This window comes from Xyrauchen texanus, chromosome 30 (assembly GCF_025860055.1).
Source record: "Xyrauchen texanus isolate HMW12.3.18 chromosome 30, RBS_HiC_50CHRs, whole genome shotgun sequence".
NCBI classification, from domain to species: Eukaryota; Metazoa; Chordata; class Actinopteri; order Cypriniformes; family Catostomidae; genus Xyrauchen; species Xyrauchen texanus.
In genome coordinates, this window is record NC_068305.1 from 6,058,447 (window position 1) to 6,073,952 (window position 15,506).

The 15,506-nt window shown below is 38.6% G+C and overlaps 1 protein-coding gene across 1 annotated transcript in view; it reads left to right on the forward strand.

The window, feature by feature from the left end:
* Positions 1-567: 567 nt before the first annotated feature.
* The window catches only part of LOC127623999 (rho guanine nucleotide exchange factor TIAM2), a 137,704-nt gene continuing 122,765 nt past the window's right edge, over positions 568-15,506 (forward strand). Inside the window, exon 1 of the mRNA XM_052098567.1 lies at positions 568-678. The gene's annotated coding sequence lies outside the window, so the exon portion shown is untranslated. The remainder of the gene's footprint in view (positions 679-15,506) is intronic.

Sequence of the window (15,506 nt, forward strand, 5' to 3'; positions counted from 1 at the left end):
CAGCACAGGAAAACATTTTCATTGAATAACAACAAAATATTTCGCATGTTCCTCACACAAAGCTATTGAATGACTTCAGAATATCGCACATTATTGTCTTAATGACTACCTTTATGGTGATTTTTTGTCCTTTTGAAGCTTGACGGTAAAATCACCATTCAGTCAAAGCTCTTTTTGTCATTGAAAAAACATGAGTGTGAGTAAATAATGCCAGAATTTCCATTTTTGTTGAGCTGTTCCTTTAAATAAAACTGGTAAATGCTGTTGGTTTGTTTGAGCTTACTTTGAATTTTGACGTTAAGACAGTAGATAGCAGCAAGCCGCCTGCGAAAAACACTGTAACATTATACCCCTCACTTGAGCTGCACTAAAGCAGAATAATCCTTGAATAATATCACTAAGAATGCAAGTAAACATCTGTCTAATTGGCTAGAAACTAACACAGCCCATACTTGTTTAGAGTGAGTGATGTTTTTTTCGTCTGGTTTGGAGAGTTTGGAGAGGGCGGAGGTGTGGATTCAGTTTGCTTGGTCGCATGATGGTTATTTCGCGCTCAGCGTTCGAAGAGGCAGCTTCATGTTCTTCATTTGTCGAGGAAAATAATGCTATTATGAAGGATTGATTGTATGAAAACTATATATTGACTAAGGACGAGAAGTTCTCTTCATTTCAGCTGCGGTGAGTGGATCATTTCTGTAGCGCAACACCATGGGTTTGATATAGGCTAATTTGCTTTAATCAGAATCAGAATTCGCTTTATTGCCAAGTTTGCTTACACACACAAGGATTTTGTCATTGTGACGAACCTTCAAGTGCAAGAGAATGCAACGTACATACATTTAAAGATATAGGCCTACATACAGTGACAAAAAAAAAATAATGTTCAGAGTAACGGTTGTACAATTTGAGATTGAAACTTTTGAGCGTAGCTCAATTTTACATTGTGCATACAATTATATTGTTGTCTATTACGTTAAATGTTGTATAGTATCTTAGAGCATCATCATTTATGGGGATTTTAACTATGCTAGATGTGTCACAGCATTGTCAGCCACAATATTATGAAGAAAAAAAGTGCGTCAGGTTCCAGAGGACATTGTAAAGTAGCACTGTTGTTTGCATAATCATTTTGCCTTGTCTTTCTCTGCTTATGTATTTTATCATACAAACAATTTTAAAGAGCCCCTTCTCGTCCCCTGCATTTCCTTTCTTTCTCTTTTGCTATGCTTCTCTTTTATATATATATATATATATATATATAAGCATAAAAACAATTTTCAAGCCTTACATATATATGAAGTGTGTTAGGTTTCAAATCATAAAACAAAGCGCTATTCAAAATAAGGGCAAAAAGTATTCATATGTCAAACATTAGTAGAACTACAAGAAGGTCCATCCTCAGGGAATTTGCCAGAGAGGGGCTGTTGCGAGGAGTACGAGGTCCGAGAACCAGGCCCGGGTGGGCCAGTAAGGAGCCACTAGGGTGACTTGCTCCTCGTCCTCCCTGACCTTGCACAGCACCTGTGCAAGAAGGCTCACTGGGGAAATGCGTACTTGCGCAGCCCCGAGGGCCAGAGCGGGCAATGGGAGGTCTCTTGGGAGGCAAACGGGTCTACCTGGGCCTTGCCGATCCGTTCCCAAATCAGCTGAACCGACTGAGGGTGAAGCCTCCACTCTCCACCGGGCCTCTGCGACTTTCGTGAAGACGCGAGGGGACAGAGATATGCCGAAGGGGAGGACTTTGTACTGATACGCCTGGCCGTCGAACATGAACCGTAGGAAGGGTCGGTGTCGAGGCAGAATTGAGACGTGAAAGTACGTGTCCTTCAGGTCTACCGCTGCGAACCAATCTAGATGCCGGACGCAAGTTAGGATGTGTTTTTGCGTGAGCATTTTCAACGGGAGTTTGTACAAGGCCCGGTTGGAAACTTCGCAAGTCCAAGATCGGTCGTAAGCCACCGCCTTTCTTGGGTACGATGAAGTAAGGGCTGTAGAAACCCTTCTTCATCTCGGTTGGAGGGACAGGCTCTATCGCGTCTTTGAGTAGAAGAGGAAAACAAGCGTCAGATGAAAACAGGAACAGTTGTGTAACTCGCAGCTGACTGCAACCCGACCATTGGCTCGAAGAAGATTTCTGAATGAACTCAACGTATTTGCCCGCTTTTATACCCGTTTGTCCGGGCGGGGTATGCAAATACTGTCTGCCTAATTCCCATTGGCCTTTTTTCATAGATCAGAGGCATATTCGGCACTCAAGAGAGAGCCCTAGTGTCGCTTCTTCGACCCAACGTCGAAGTGAGCGACAGATGGGGAACCATCATTCTAACTAAAAAGCCATTGTTGTCAAGAAGATTCAAAATTTGTGCGATAAGAACTAAAACAATGAGTTAAGGATGTTTTTTTTTTAAAAGGCATGTTTTCCTTGCTTTGGTTTAAAATAAACTAATTTATATGCATAAATATAACAATATTTTGTAATGAACCTTTAAGCCTAATAAGCCTTTTTTTTGTAAAACATTTAAAAAAGGAAAATTTGCACATATACTTGTTGTTTCTTCTATTCTCAACAGATATTTCTGGGAATATTTTGAGTAATGATACAAACAAATAGTTAAATCAGAGTTTTGAATTGATATTGACAGTGTGAACTGATTCACAGAAATGTTTCAAAAATACCTATGAATCATAAGATAAGAAAAGATGGTAAAACTAGTCTACTGACACTTAATGACCAAATAAAAAGCACAATAAATAAATAAAATGTTGCTTAATTTTGTAACTCAATTATTGCAATATCAATGCAGATATATTTGAGGATTTAAAATATCGCTCTGTCCCACCATACTTGAATGGGGGAAGACTGATATTTCCAAAATGGTTAGTCAAGATTATGATCAAAGAACATGTTTCAAATCAGTAGTAAAATCTGACAACAAATTTTCCTAAATTGTGCATCTTCAGATTAAGCAAAAGAAAACAAAGAAGAAGCTATTTTCCTGGCTTGTATAGATAATGTGAAAGTTGATTGACTGGCAATTTCTGTATCTAAAAGGTGATTGGTTCTTTTACTTCTAAGGCAGGGCTTCTTTTTCTACATCCGATAGCCATTCCAATTCCTCACATTAATTTTAATAGAAGTGGCCTGTCTCTGCTAAATAGTCTCTGGTCCTACTCAGAGCTTTGTACAAGTGAATACATCTGCAGCGTTTATACCAGTGTGTGGCACACAGACTACACTGTCATGAAACACTACCCCATAATCACCACCACACACTCCATCGACATCCAACCAAACTAGCTTTTTTTTATCAGAGCGGCCACATCATAATGGAATTACTCTGATGTATTTTAGTTGATAATTGGAGTTTTGCCTATGACAGCATACATCTGAAATACTATATTTGACATACATAGAATTTTTTTTTGTCAAGCAGGCCCCTGTTGTTTTCAGTCCTTAAGGATAAAGGATATGAAATGGAGGAAAACCCAAGGGTGAAGTGGGATTTTGCTGACAGTACAGACACATACTGGATAAAGGAATTGTTCTCCCAGAAATTTAAATCCTGTTATCATGAGCTCACCTTCATTTAATTCTAAACAGACTGATCTCACTGTGTATTCGGTGACAGTAGGTTGAAATTTCTGTTGCTGAAATCGGTCGATGTATACTGAAATTCGAATCACTGATGCCCCCACTCAGAGATTTGACTTTAGTGTTGTTAAATCTCATTGAATCTGGCATGTCTTGTGACCAATCATAGCACTTTTCTTGTTTCTTGTCTGGCACTGAAGCCTTATGCTACTGCAGCCACTGCACGTTGAATTTAGTGCCGACAAGCAGTTAGATTCTCTTGATTGTGACAAATTAACACTGTTTTGATTCCAGTTAAGCATAAGAGCCATCTCTGGTGATCTGGCAGTCTGGCAACAGCATGCCGTTTAATCAGTGGTGCTAATGCGCTGACATGGAGCTGCAGTGTAGAAACATAATTCTGAGGTTGGTCGAATATTTCAGAGGTTGAAATCTGTCCAGATGTCATTTGGGTTTGTAATTTCTTTCCACGGGTGATCTCCATCCAAAGTTTATGTTTTCAAAGATGCTATGTCTTCCACTGATTGTCAACATAACAAGCATCACATATGGTAATGACTATCATTGTGTGAAAAATGACCTTGCTTGTTATGTCTACCATTCAAACCTGTCTCAATCAACAATAACTAATTTCAAAGTTAGGTAGTGATAAATGTCCTCACTTATTAGAATGTGTAAATGTTAGGGGCTGTCAATCGATAAAAATTGAATTGTCCCTAAATAAAAGTAATTCAAAGACATGATGTGATTTTGACAGATTAAAGCATTGAATAGACATTATAAAGAGTGTCTTCAGAAGTCAATATATTGTTTGTTTTATTATCAAATCATTGAACATAAGCCTGTTATTAGACTATTTTGCAATTGTTTGTCAATGTTCGTTCACACAGGGTACCTCCTTGAATTCCATCTTCAATGTTTTTTAATTGTTAATCAAAAAGCAATAAGGCATAATGAAAGTAATTTATCTGAAAACAGTGGTAAAATCCATGTCTTCAGAAGTGATATGATAGGTGTGGGCAAGAATCAGATCCTATTTAAGTCCTTTTTTCTACAAATATCCACTTTCACATTCTTCATGGATATATCACCACCTACTGGGCAGGGAGGATAATTTATACTCAAAAAGGACTTGAATATTCATCTGTTTCTCACCCACATTGAATGGACCTTCAGAGCTGAAATATTTTTCTAAAAATATTTGTTTGTGTTCTGCAGAGGTCATACACATCTAAGGTAGCTTGAGGGTGAGAAAATGATTTTGCCTTGTAGATGATAAAAAGTGCAACAAAATCCTATAGTCTTACATTAAAGGAGGGGACATATCCACATCATGCCTTTGGAGTATGACGCACAAGTATTATGAATTATGATACATTTGGGTCCTTTTTTTAAGCTTTGGAGTTATGCGCTTTCCACTACCATTTAGTTGAAAAAAGAGAAAAGATATTCATTAAAACTTATTTTGTGTTCTGCATGAAAAAATAAAGTCATGAGTAAATTTGGACAGAATTTTCATTTATGGGTGAACTGTAATATTTTAAAGTTTAGAGGTAGTGTATGCACATCTAAAGAGAATGCAGGAGCACAGCTACAAGTTGAAGTTAATAGAAATGAGTAGAGACGCTGACACACTGCTAAACGTTCCAGTTTATTGACAATGTTTCGACCCAAATTGGGTCTTCGTCAGGTCAAACACACTGATTATCTTATTAACACTTCTTTTTAAAGGAGGAGATAAAAAGTGGGTGGAGGATACCATCACCAGATGAAAAACATTCAAAAGGAACTCCAAATTTTTCAATAAACATATTCTACGTTTCAATCCATACAAACATTTTTCAAATTTGTACAAATGTTTTACATAAATTTTACTTATGAGAGAAACTTATTAGTGGTGCTTGCAAAGCATCACTATTGTAATCTCACATACTTATTATTAGTGGTGCTTGCAAAGCATCACTATTGTAATCTCACATACTTATTATTTTTATTTTTATTTTTATATCTCCGTACAAAGTTCGGCACCTAACTCGTCCCGCACCGTTTGGCGTAGACCCACCGAATGAGGTATCAAATCGAACGGCCTATTGAGGACACGTGTGCTATGACTTTTGTAAGCGATCGGGGGTACGGTATTTGCCCCAGTGGGTCTAAGCCAAACGGTGCGGGACGAGTTAGGTGCCGAACTTTTGTACGGAGATATAAAAATAAAAATAAAAATAATAAGTATGTGAGATTACAATAGTGATGCTTTGCAAGCACCACTAATAATAAGTTTAAATAGAATTTCAGTAAGTTGGCTCTCACAAGCCAACTTAACTAGAATGTACATTTCCTGAAGAAAATGTGAGTGGTGCTTGCCATGGCAAAACTCGTCAAATAGCATTTTATAACTGCTGAGATATGTTTTTTTTACTCGGTTGCTAGGGTACCCCCATCTGGTTGCTAGGCAGTTACCATAGTGATATTTATCAAGTCTCCTTGCTATCCTGAGTAAAATCAGTCAACCAGGAAGTCTCTACGATGTTCTGATCCAGAGATATGTGATTTGTTATTTGGTTGCTAGGGTAACCCCTCCTTGTTGCTAGGCAGTTACCATAGTGATACTAATGAAGTGTCCTTGCCATCCTGATTGAAATAAACCAACCCGAAATCTCTACGTTTTCTGATGCAGAGATATGTGATTTGTTACTCGGTTGCTAGGGTAACCCCATGTGGTTGCTAGGCAGTTACTATAGTGATACTTATCAAGTCTCCTTGCCATCCTGATTGAAATAAATCAACCCAGAAGTCTCTCTGATTTTCTGGTGCAGAGATATAGGTATTTGCCCCAGGGGCAAAAAAGCGGCCGCAAAATCCCATAGACTTAACATTGCGAGAAACTTTGACGCATCACAGCTCCGAGCGAGGATTTCGCAGAAACGTGTGATTTGCTACATTTGAAGAGGCTGCTTAGATGTCAATATGGGGTAAAAGTTGCACCCCTGGGGGGCAGGAGCAGCCCAAAGTTGCCCCCATTGACTTACAATGGTGTGGGACGGACCATGAAATAGGCATTTTGTATTGAACATAGCTCTGGATCACAGTGTCATAGAGACAAGGGGGCGGGCTCATTTTACTCAGATGACCAATCAGTCTCTCGGGATCATTGTGAAGCTATCAAGCCACGCCCTAACAACAATTTAAAGCACCTTAGCAACAAGTCCCATAGACTTCTAATGAAAGACATCAAAGGGATATCTCCGGATAGAAGTGTCATAGAAACACAAGGGTGGTCTCGTTTGACTCGGGGCAGCAAGCAGCCAATCATGAATCACCTCAACACTTCCTAGCCCCTCCCTACCAACCATTGTCGAGCACCTTAGCAACCAAAATCCATAGAGGCATATCTTCCATTCTGAATGTCACAGAGGCATGGGAGTTGGTTTATATCATTCATACTGACAAGCAGCCTTTGTAGTTTCACGATTGGCAGCTGCCAAGCCACTCCCTAGCAACTAAACAGAGTACCCTAGCAACCGTTTAGCTATAACTATATCTCTGCACCAGAAAATCAGAGAGACTTCTGGGTTGATTTATTCCAATCAGGATGGCAAGGACACTTGATAAGTATCACTACGGTAACTGCCTAGCAACCACATGGGGTTACCCTAGCAACAGAGCAACAAATCACATATCTCTGCATCGGAAAAACGTACAGACTTCCGGGTTGACTTATTTCACTCGGGATGGAAAGGAGCCATGTATTGTATTACCTTGGTAACTGCATAGCAACCACACGGGCTTACCCTAGCAACCGAGTAACAAATCACATATTTCTGCACCAGAAAATCGTACAGACTTCCGGGTTGATTTATTTACGACCGTGATTTTTGTTCTTTTCGAGTTACAGCATGCTGTTCGACGAGTTTTGCCACGGCAAGCACCACTCACATTTTCTTCAGGAAATGTACCCATCTAGTTATTATTATTCTTCTGAGACTAAAATTACCAAGACTAACTCCTCCTAGAGCTTTTAAGCTACAGGCACCAAACTCGGCACAGACCTTCAGACTAATCCCGAATAGTGTGCTATATCTTTTCTAACTGATCGGACTTACGGTTTTCCTAAAAATGAGGATCAAACTCGGAAAAAACTCCCATTGACTTAACATTGCGGAATGTTCAGAAATTCAAATTCCAACTGACATTTTCACACACACAGACAAAAAGGGCCTGTCAGCCCTGCATCTCTCCTCTCTCTCTCCCTCAGAGGATTTCTTTTATCAAGCAGCCAAAAAGTAATGACCTAAAATCTTCCTAGCCACACGCTAAAACATGCTAAAAACGTGCTAGCATCTATCTGAGGGTCAATATCTATCTATCTATCTATCTATCTATCTATCTATCTATCTATCTATCTATCTATCTATCTATCTATCTATCTGAGGGTAAATATCTATCTCTCTCTCTATCTATCTATATCTATCTCTCTATATCTATCTCTCTATATTTCTAAGGGTAAATATCTATCTATCTATCTATCTATCTATCTATCTATCTATCTATCTATCTATCTATCTAGCAACTAAGTTAAACTTTTTTAACACTACACTGTAGAACTGGCTCATTAGAGTCATTCATTTGGGAATCAGACTACACTGGTCACACTGTATGTTTCACACTGTAGATTCAAAAGAACTGGCTCATTAGAGTCATTCATTTTAGAGTCATTCATACTGGTCACACTGTATGTTTCACATTGTAGATTCAAAAGAACTGGCTCATTAGAGTCATTCATTTGGGAATCAGACTACACTGGTCACACTGTATGTTTCACACTGTAGATTCAAAAGAACTGGCTCATTAGAGTCATTCATTTGGGAATCAGACTACACTGGTCACACTGTATGTTTCACATTGTAGATTCAAAAGAACTGGCTCATTAGAGTCATTAATTTGGGAATAAGACTACACTGGTCACACTGTATGTTTCACACTGTAGATTCAAAAGAACTGGATCATTAGAGTCATTAATTCGGGAATCAGACTACACTGGTCACACTGTATGTTTCACACTGTAGATTCAAAAGAACCGGCTCATTAGAGTCATTAATTTGGGAACACACACAGACAAAAAGGGCCTGTCAGCCCTGCATCTCTCCCTCTCTCTCCCTCATTGCATAGGGATTTTGTATTGAACATAGCTCTGGATCACAGTGTCATAGAGACAAGGGGCGGGCTCATTTTACTCAGACGACCAATCAGTCTCTCGGGATCATTGTGAAGCTATCAAGCCACGCCCTAGCAACAATTTAAAGCACCTTAGCAACAACTCCCATAGACTTCTAATGAAAGATATCAAAGGGATATCTCCGGATAGAAGTGTCATAGAAACACAAGGGTGGTCTCGTTTGACTCGGGGCAGCAAACAGCCAATCATGAATCACCTCAACACTTCCTAGCCCCTCCCTAGCAACCATTGTCGAGCACCTTAACAACCAAAATCCATAGAGGGATATCTTCCATTCTGAATGTCACAGAGGCATGGGAGTTGGTTTATATCATTCATACTGACAAGCAGCCTTTGGAGTTTCATGATTGGCAGCTGTCAAGCCACTCCCTAGCAACTAAACAGAGTACCCTAGCAACCGTTTAGCAATAACTATATCTCTGCACCAGAAAATCAGAGAGACTTCTGGGTTCATTTATTTCAATCAGGATGGCAAGGAGACTTGATAAGTATCACTATGGTAACTGCCTAGCAACCACATGGGGTTACCCTAGCAACCGAGTAACAAATCACATATCTCTGCACCAGAAAATCAGAGAGACTTCTGGGTTGATTTATTTCAATCAGGATGGCAAGGAGACTTGATAAGTATCACTATGGTAACTGCCTAGCAACCACATGGGGTTACCCTAGCAACCAAGTAACAAATCACATATCTCTGCACCAGATAATCGTAGAGACTTCTGGGTTGATTTATTTCAATCAGGATGTCAAGGAGACTTGATAAATATCACTATGGTAACTGCCTAGCAACCACATTGGGTTACCCTAGCAACCGAGTAAGAAATCACATATCTCTGGACCAGAAAATCGTAGAGACTTCTGGGTTGGTTTATTTCAATCAGGATGTCAAGAAGACTTGATAAGTATCACTATGGTGACTGCCTAACAACCAGATGGGGTTACCCTAGCAACCGAGTAACAAATCACATATCTCTGCACCAGAAAATCAGAGAGACTTCTGGGTTGATTTATTTCAATCAGGATGGCAAGGAGACTTGATAAGTATCACTATGGTAACTGCCTAGCAACCACATGGGGTTACCTTAGCAACCGAGTAACAAATCACATATCTCTGCATCAGAAAACGTAGAGACTTCCGGATTGACTTATTTCAATCAGGATGGCAAGGACACTTCATTAGTATCACTATGGTAACTGCCTAGCAACCAGATGGGGTTACCCTAGCAACCGAGTAACAAATCACATATCTATGCACCAGAAAATCATAGAGACTTCTGGGTTGATTTATTTCAATCAGGATGTCAAGGAGACTTGATAAGTATCACTATGGTAACTGTCTAGCAACCACATTGGGTTACCCTAGCAACCGAGTATCAAATCACATATCTCTGGACCAGAAAATCGTAGAGACTTCTGGGTTGGTTTATTTCAATCAGGATGTCAAGAACACTTGATAAGTATCACTATGGTGACTGCCTAACAACCAGATGGGGTTACCCTAGCAACCGAGTAACAAATCACATATCTCTGCAACAGAAAATCGTAGAGACTTCTGGGTTGATTTATTTCAATCAGGATGGCAAGAAGACTTGATAAGTATCACTATGGTAACTGCCTAGCAACCATATGGGGTTACCCTAGCAACCGAGTAACAAATCACATATCTCTGCAACAGAACAACATAAAGACTTCTGGCTTTGTTCATGGGACTCAGGGTAGCAAGGATCAATCAATCAATCAATCCATCCATCTATCTATCTATCTATCTATCTATCTATCTATCTATCTATCTATCTATCTATCTATCTATCTGTCTCTCTGTCTGTCTGTTGTCTATCTATCTATCTGAGGGTCAATGTCTATCTATCTATCTATCTATCTGAGGGTCAATATCTATCTATCTATCTATCTATCTATCTGAGTGTCTATCTATCTATCTATCTATCTAGCAACTAAGTTAAACTTTAAACTACTTTAAACTAATTTAAACTAAACTACTTTAAACTATAAACTACTTTAAACTATAAACTACTTTAAACTAATTTAAACTAATTTAAACTGCAAACTAATTTAAACTACAAACTAATTTAAACTACAAACTAATTTAAACTACAAACTAATTTAAACTATAAACTACTTTAAACTTTAAACTAATTTAAACTATAAACTAATTTAAACTTCAAACTACTTTAAACTTCTTCAAACTTTCTGGTCCAAACTTTCACAAGCCAACTTAAAGTTTGTACTCGAACTGAACTTTTATTTACTTAGTTAAGTTGGCTTGTGAGAGCCAACTTACTGAAATCCTATTTAAACTTATTATTATTATTCTTCTGAGACTAAAATTACCAAGACTAACTCCTCCTAGAGCTTTTAAGCTACAGGCACCAAACTCATCACAGACCTTCAGACTAATCCCGAATAGTGTGCTATATCTTTTCTAACTGATCGGACTTACTGTTTTCTCAAAGCGGATGATCAAACACTTGAAAAATCCCATTGACTTACATTGACGGAATGTTCAGATGAGCCAACACCAACTGTCAAAATTCAAATATGAGCCACCAACAGAAGGCTTTAACATGCTTCAGGCTTCGTTTCTATCAAATCTCTATTTCTATCTGTCTCTTAAAGTGAAGAGGGCCACTCTGTTCAATCTTTATTTCTAACAAATTCAATCAAACTTTATTTAAATCACTGTTTTTACAATATTGCTATGTCAATACAATGTTTATATATATCTCTCTCTATCTATTTCTTTCTATTCATCCTTTTTCCTCATATCTGTCTATCTGTCTGTCTGTCTGTCTATCATTTAGTGCAACCTAGCAACCAGAACCCATTGACTGCCATTCAAAATTGCTTAGATGGATATCACCTGATCAGTATGTCCTACAGACATGAGAGTTGGCTTGTTTGAATTGGGTGAGCAGTCAGTCTTTAAGTATCATCATGAAAAATACTAAGCCATGCCCTAGCAACCATTTAGAGCACCCTAGCAACCAAATCCCTTTAACTTCCATTCTATCTATCTATCTATCTATCTATCTATCTATCTATCTATCTATCTATCTATCTATCTATCTGTGGGTAAATATCTATCTCTCTCTATCTATCTATATCTATCTCTCTATATATCTAAGGGTAAATATCTATCTATCTATCTATCTATCTATCTATCTATCTATCTATCTATCTATCTAGCTAGCTAGCTAGCTAGCAACTAAGTTAAACTTTTTTAACACTACACTGTAGAACTGGCTCATTAGAGTCATTCATTTGGGAATCAGACTACACTGGTCACACTGTATGTTTCACACTGTAGAGTCAAAAGAACCGGCTCATTAGAGTCATTAATTTGGGAATCAGTCTACACTGGTTACACTGTATGTTTCACACTGTAGGTTCAAAAGAACTGGCTCATTAGAGTCATTAATCTGGGAATCAGACTACACTGGTCACACTGTATGTTTCACATTGTAGATTCAAAAGAACCGGCTCATTAGAGTCATTCATTTGGGAATCAGACTACACTGGTCACACTGTATGTTTCACATTGTAGATTCAAAAGAACTGGCTCATTAGAGTCATTAATTTGGGAATCAGACTACACTGGTCACACTGTATGTTTCAAATTTTAGATGCAAAAGAACTGGCTCATTAGAGTCATTAATTTGGGAATCAGACTACACTGGTCACACTGTATGTTTCACATTGTAGATTCAAAAGAACCGGCTCATTAGAGTCATTAATTTGTGAATCAGACTACACTGGTCACACTGTATGTTTCACATTTTAGATTCAAAAGAACCGGCTCATTAGAGTCATTAATTTGGGAATCAGACTACACTGGTCACACTGTATGTTTCACACTGTAGATTCAAAAGAACCAGCTCATTAGGGTCATTAATTTGGGAATCAGACTACACTGGTCACACTGTATGTTTCACACTGTAGATTCAAAAGAACCAGCTCATTAGAGTCATTAATTTGGGAATCAGACTACACTGGTCACACTGTATGTTTCACATTGTAGATTCAAAAGAACTGGCTCATTAGAGTCATTCATTTGGGAATCAGACTACACTGGTCACACTGTATGTTTCACACTGTAGATTCAAAAGAACCAGCTCATTAGAGTCATTAATTTGGGAATCAGACTACACTGGTCACACTGTATGTTTCACATTGTAGATTCAAAAGAACTGGCTCATTAGAGTCATTAATTTGGGAATCAGACTACACTGGTCACACTGTATGTTTCAAATTTTAGATGCAAAAGAACTGGCTCATTAGAGTCATTAATTTGTGAATCAGACTACACTGGTCACACTGTATGTTTCACACTGTAGATTCAAAAGAACCGGCTCATTAGAGTCATTAATTTGGGAATCAGACTACACTGGTCACACTGTATGTTTCACATTTTAGATTCAAAAGAACTGGCTCATTAGAGTCATTAATTTGGGAACACACACAGACAAAAAGGGCCTGTCAGCCCTGCATCTCTCCTCTCTCTCTCCCTCATTGCATAGGGATTTTGTATTGAACATAGCTCTGGATCACAGTGTCATAGAGACAAGGGGCGGGCTCATTTTACTCAGACGACCAATCAGTCTCTCGGGATCATTGTGAAGCTATCAAGCCACGCCCTAGCAACAATTTAAAGCACCTTAGCAACAACTCCCATAGACTTCTAATGAAAGACATCAAAGGGATATCTCCGGATAGAAGTGTCATAGAAACACAAGGGTGGTCTCGTTTGACTCGGGGCAGCAAACAGCCAATCATGAATCACCTCAACACTTCCTAGCCCCTCCCTAGCAACCATTGTCGAGCACCTTAACAACCAAAATCCATAGAGGGATATCTTCCATTCTGAATGTCACAGAGGCATGGGAGTTGGTTTATATCATTCATACTGACAAGCAGCCTTTGGAGTTTCATGATTGGCAGCTGTCAAGCCACTCCCTAGCAACTAAACAGAGTACCCTAGCAACCGCTTAGCAATAACTATATCTCTGCACCAGAAAATCAGAGAGACTTCTGGGTTCATTTATTTCAATCAGGATGGCAAGGAGACTTGATAAGTATCACTATGGTAACTGCCTAGCAACCACATGGGGTTACCCTAGCAACCAAGTAACAAATCACATATCTCTGCACCAGAAAATCAGAGAGACTTCTGGTTTGATTTATTTCAATCAGGATGGCAAGGAGACTTGATAAGTATCACTATGGTAACTGCCTAGCAACCACATGGGGTTACCTTAGCAACCGAGTAACAAATCACATATCTCTGCATCAGAAAAGCGTAGAGACTTCCGGATTGACTTATTTCAATCAGGATGGCAAAGAGACTTCATTAGTATCACTATGGTAACTGCCTAGCAACCAGATGTGGTTACCCTAGCAACCAAGTAACAAATCACATATCTCTGCACCAGATAATCGTAGAGACTTCTGGGTTGATTTATTTCAATCAGGATGTCAAGGAGACTTGATAAATATCACTATGGTAACTGCCTAGCAACCACATTGGGTTACCCTAGCAACCGAGTAACAAATGACATATCTCTGGACCAGAAAATCGTAGAGAATTCTGGGTTGGTTTATTTCAATCAGGATGTCAAGAAGACTTGATAAGTATCACTATGGTGACTGCCTAACAACCAGATGGGGTTACCCTAGCAACCGAGTAACAAATCACATATCTCTGCACCAGAAAATCAGAGAGACTTCTGGGTTGATTTATTTCAATCAGGATGGCAAGGAGACTTGATAAGTATCACTATGGTAACTGCCTAGCAACCACATTGGGTTACCCTAGCAACCTAGTATCAAATCACATATCTCTGGACCAGAAAATCGTAGAGACTTCTGGGTTGGTTTATTTCAATCAGGATGTCAAGAACACTTGATAAGTATCACTATGGTGACTGCCTAACAACCAGATGGGGTTACCCTAGCAACCGAGTAACAAATCACATATCTCTGCAACAGAAAATCGTAGAGACTTCTGGGTTGATTTATTTCAATCAGGATGGCAAGAAGACTTGATAAGTATCACTATGGTAACTGCCTAGCAACCATATGGGGTTACCCTAGCAACCGAGTAACAAATCACATATCTCTGCAACAGAACAACATAAAGACTTCTGGCTTTGTTCATGGGACTCAGGGTAGCAAGGATCAATCAATCCATCCATCCATCCATCCATCCATCCATCCATCCATCCATCTATCTATCTATCTATCCATCCATCTATCTATCTGAGGGTCAATATCTATCTATCTATCTGTCTCTCTGTCTGTCTGTTGTCTATCTATCTATCTGAGGGTCAATGTCTATCTATCTATCTATCTATCTATCTATCTATCTATCTGAGGGTAAATATCTATCTATCTCTCTATCTATCTGAGTGTCTGTCTGTCTATCTATCTATCTATCTATCTATCTATCTATCTAGCAACTAAGTTAAACTTTAAACTACTTTAAACTAATTTAAACTAAACTAATTTAAACTATAAACTACTTTAAACTATAAACTACTTTAAACTAATTTAAACTTCAAACTAATTTAAACTACAAACTAATTTAAACTTCAAACTACTTTTAAACTTCTTCAAACTTTCTGGTCCAAACTTACAAGCAATACGTAACTGAACGAAGCA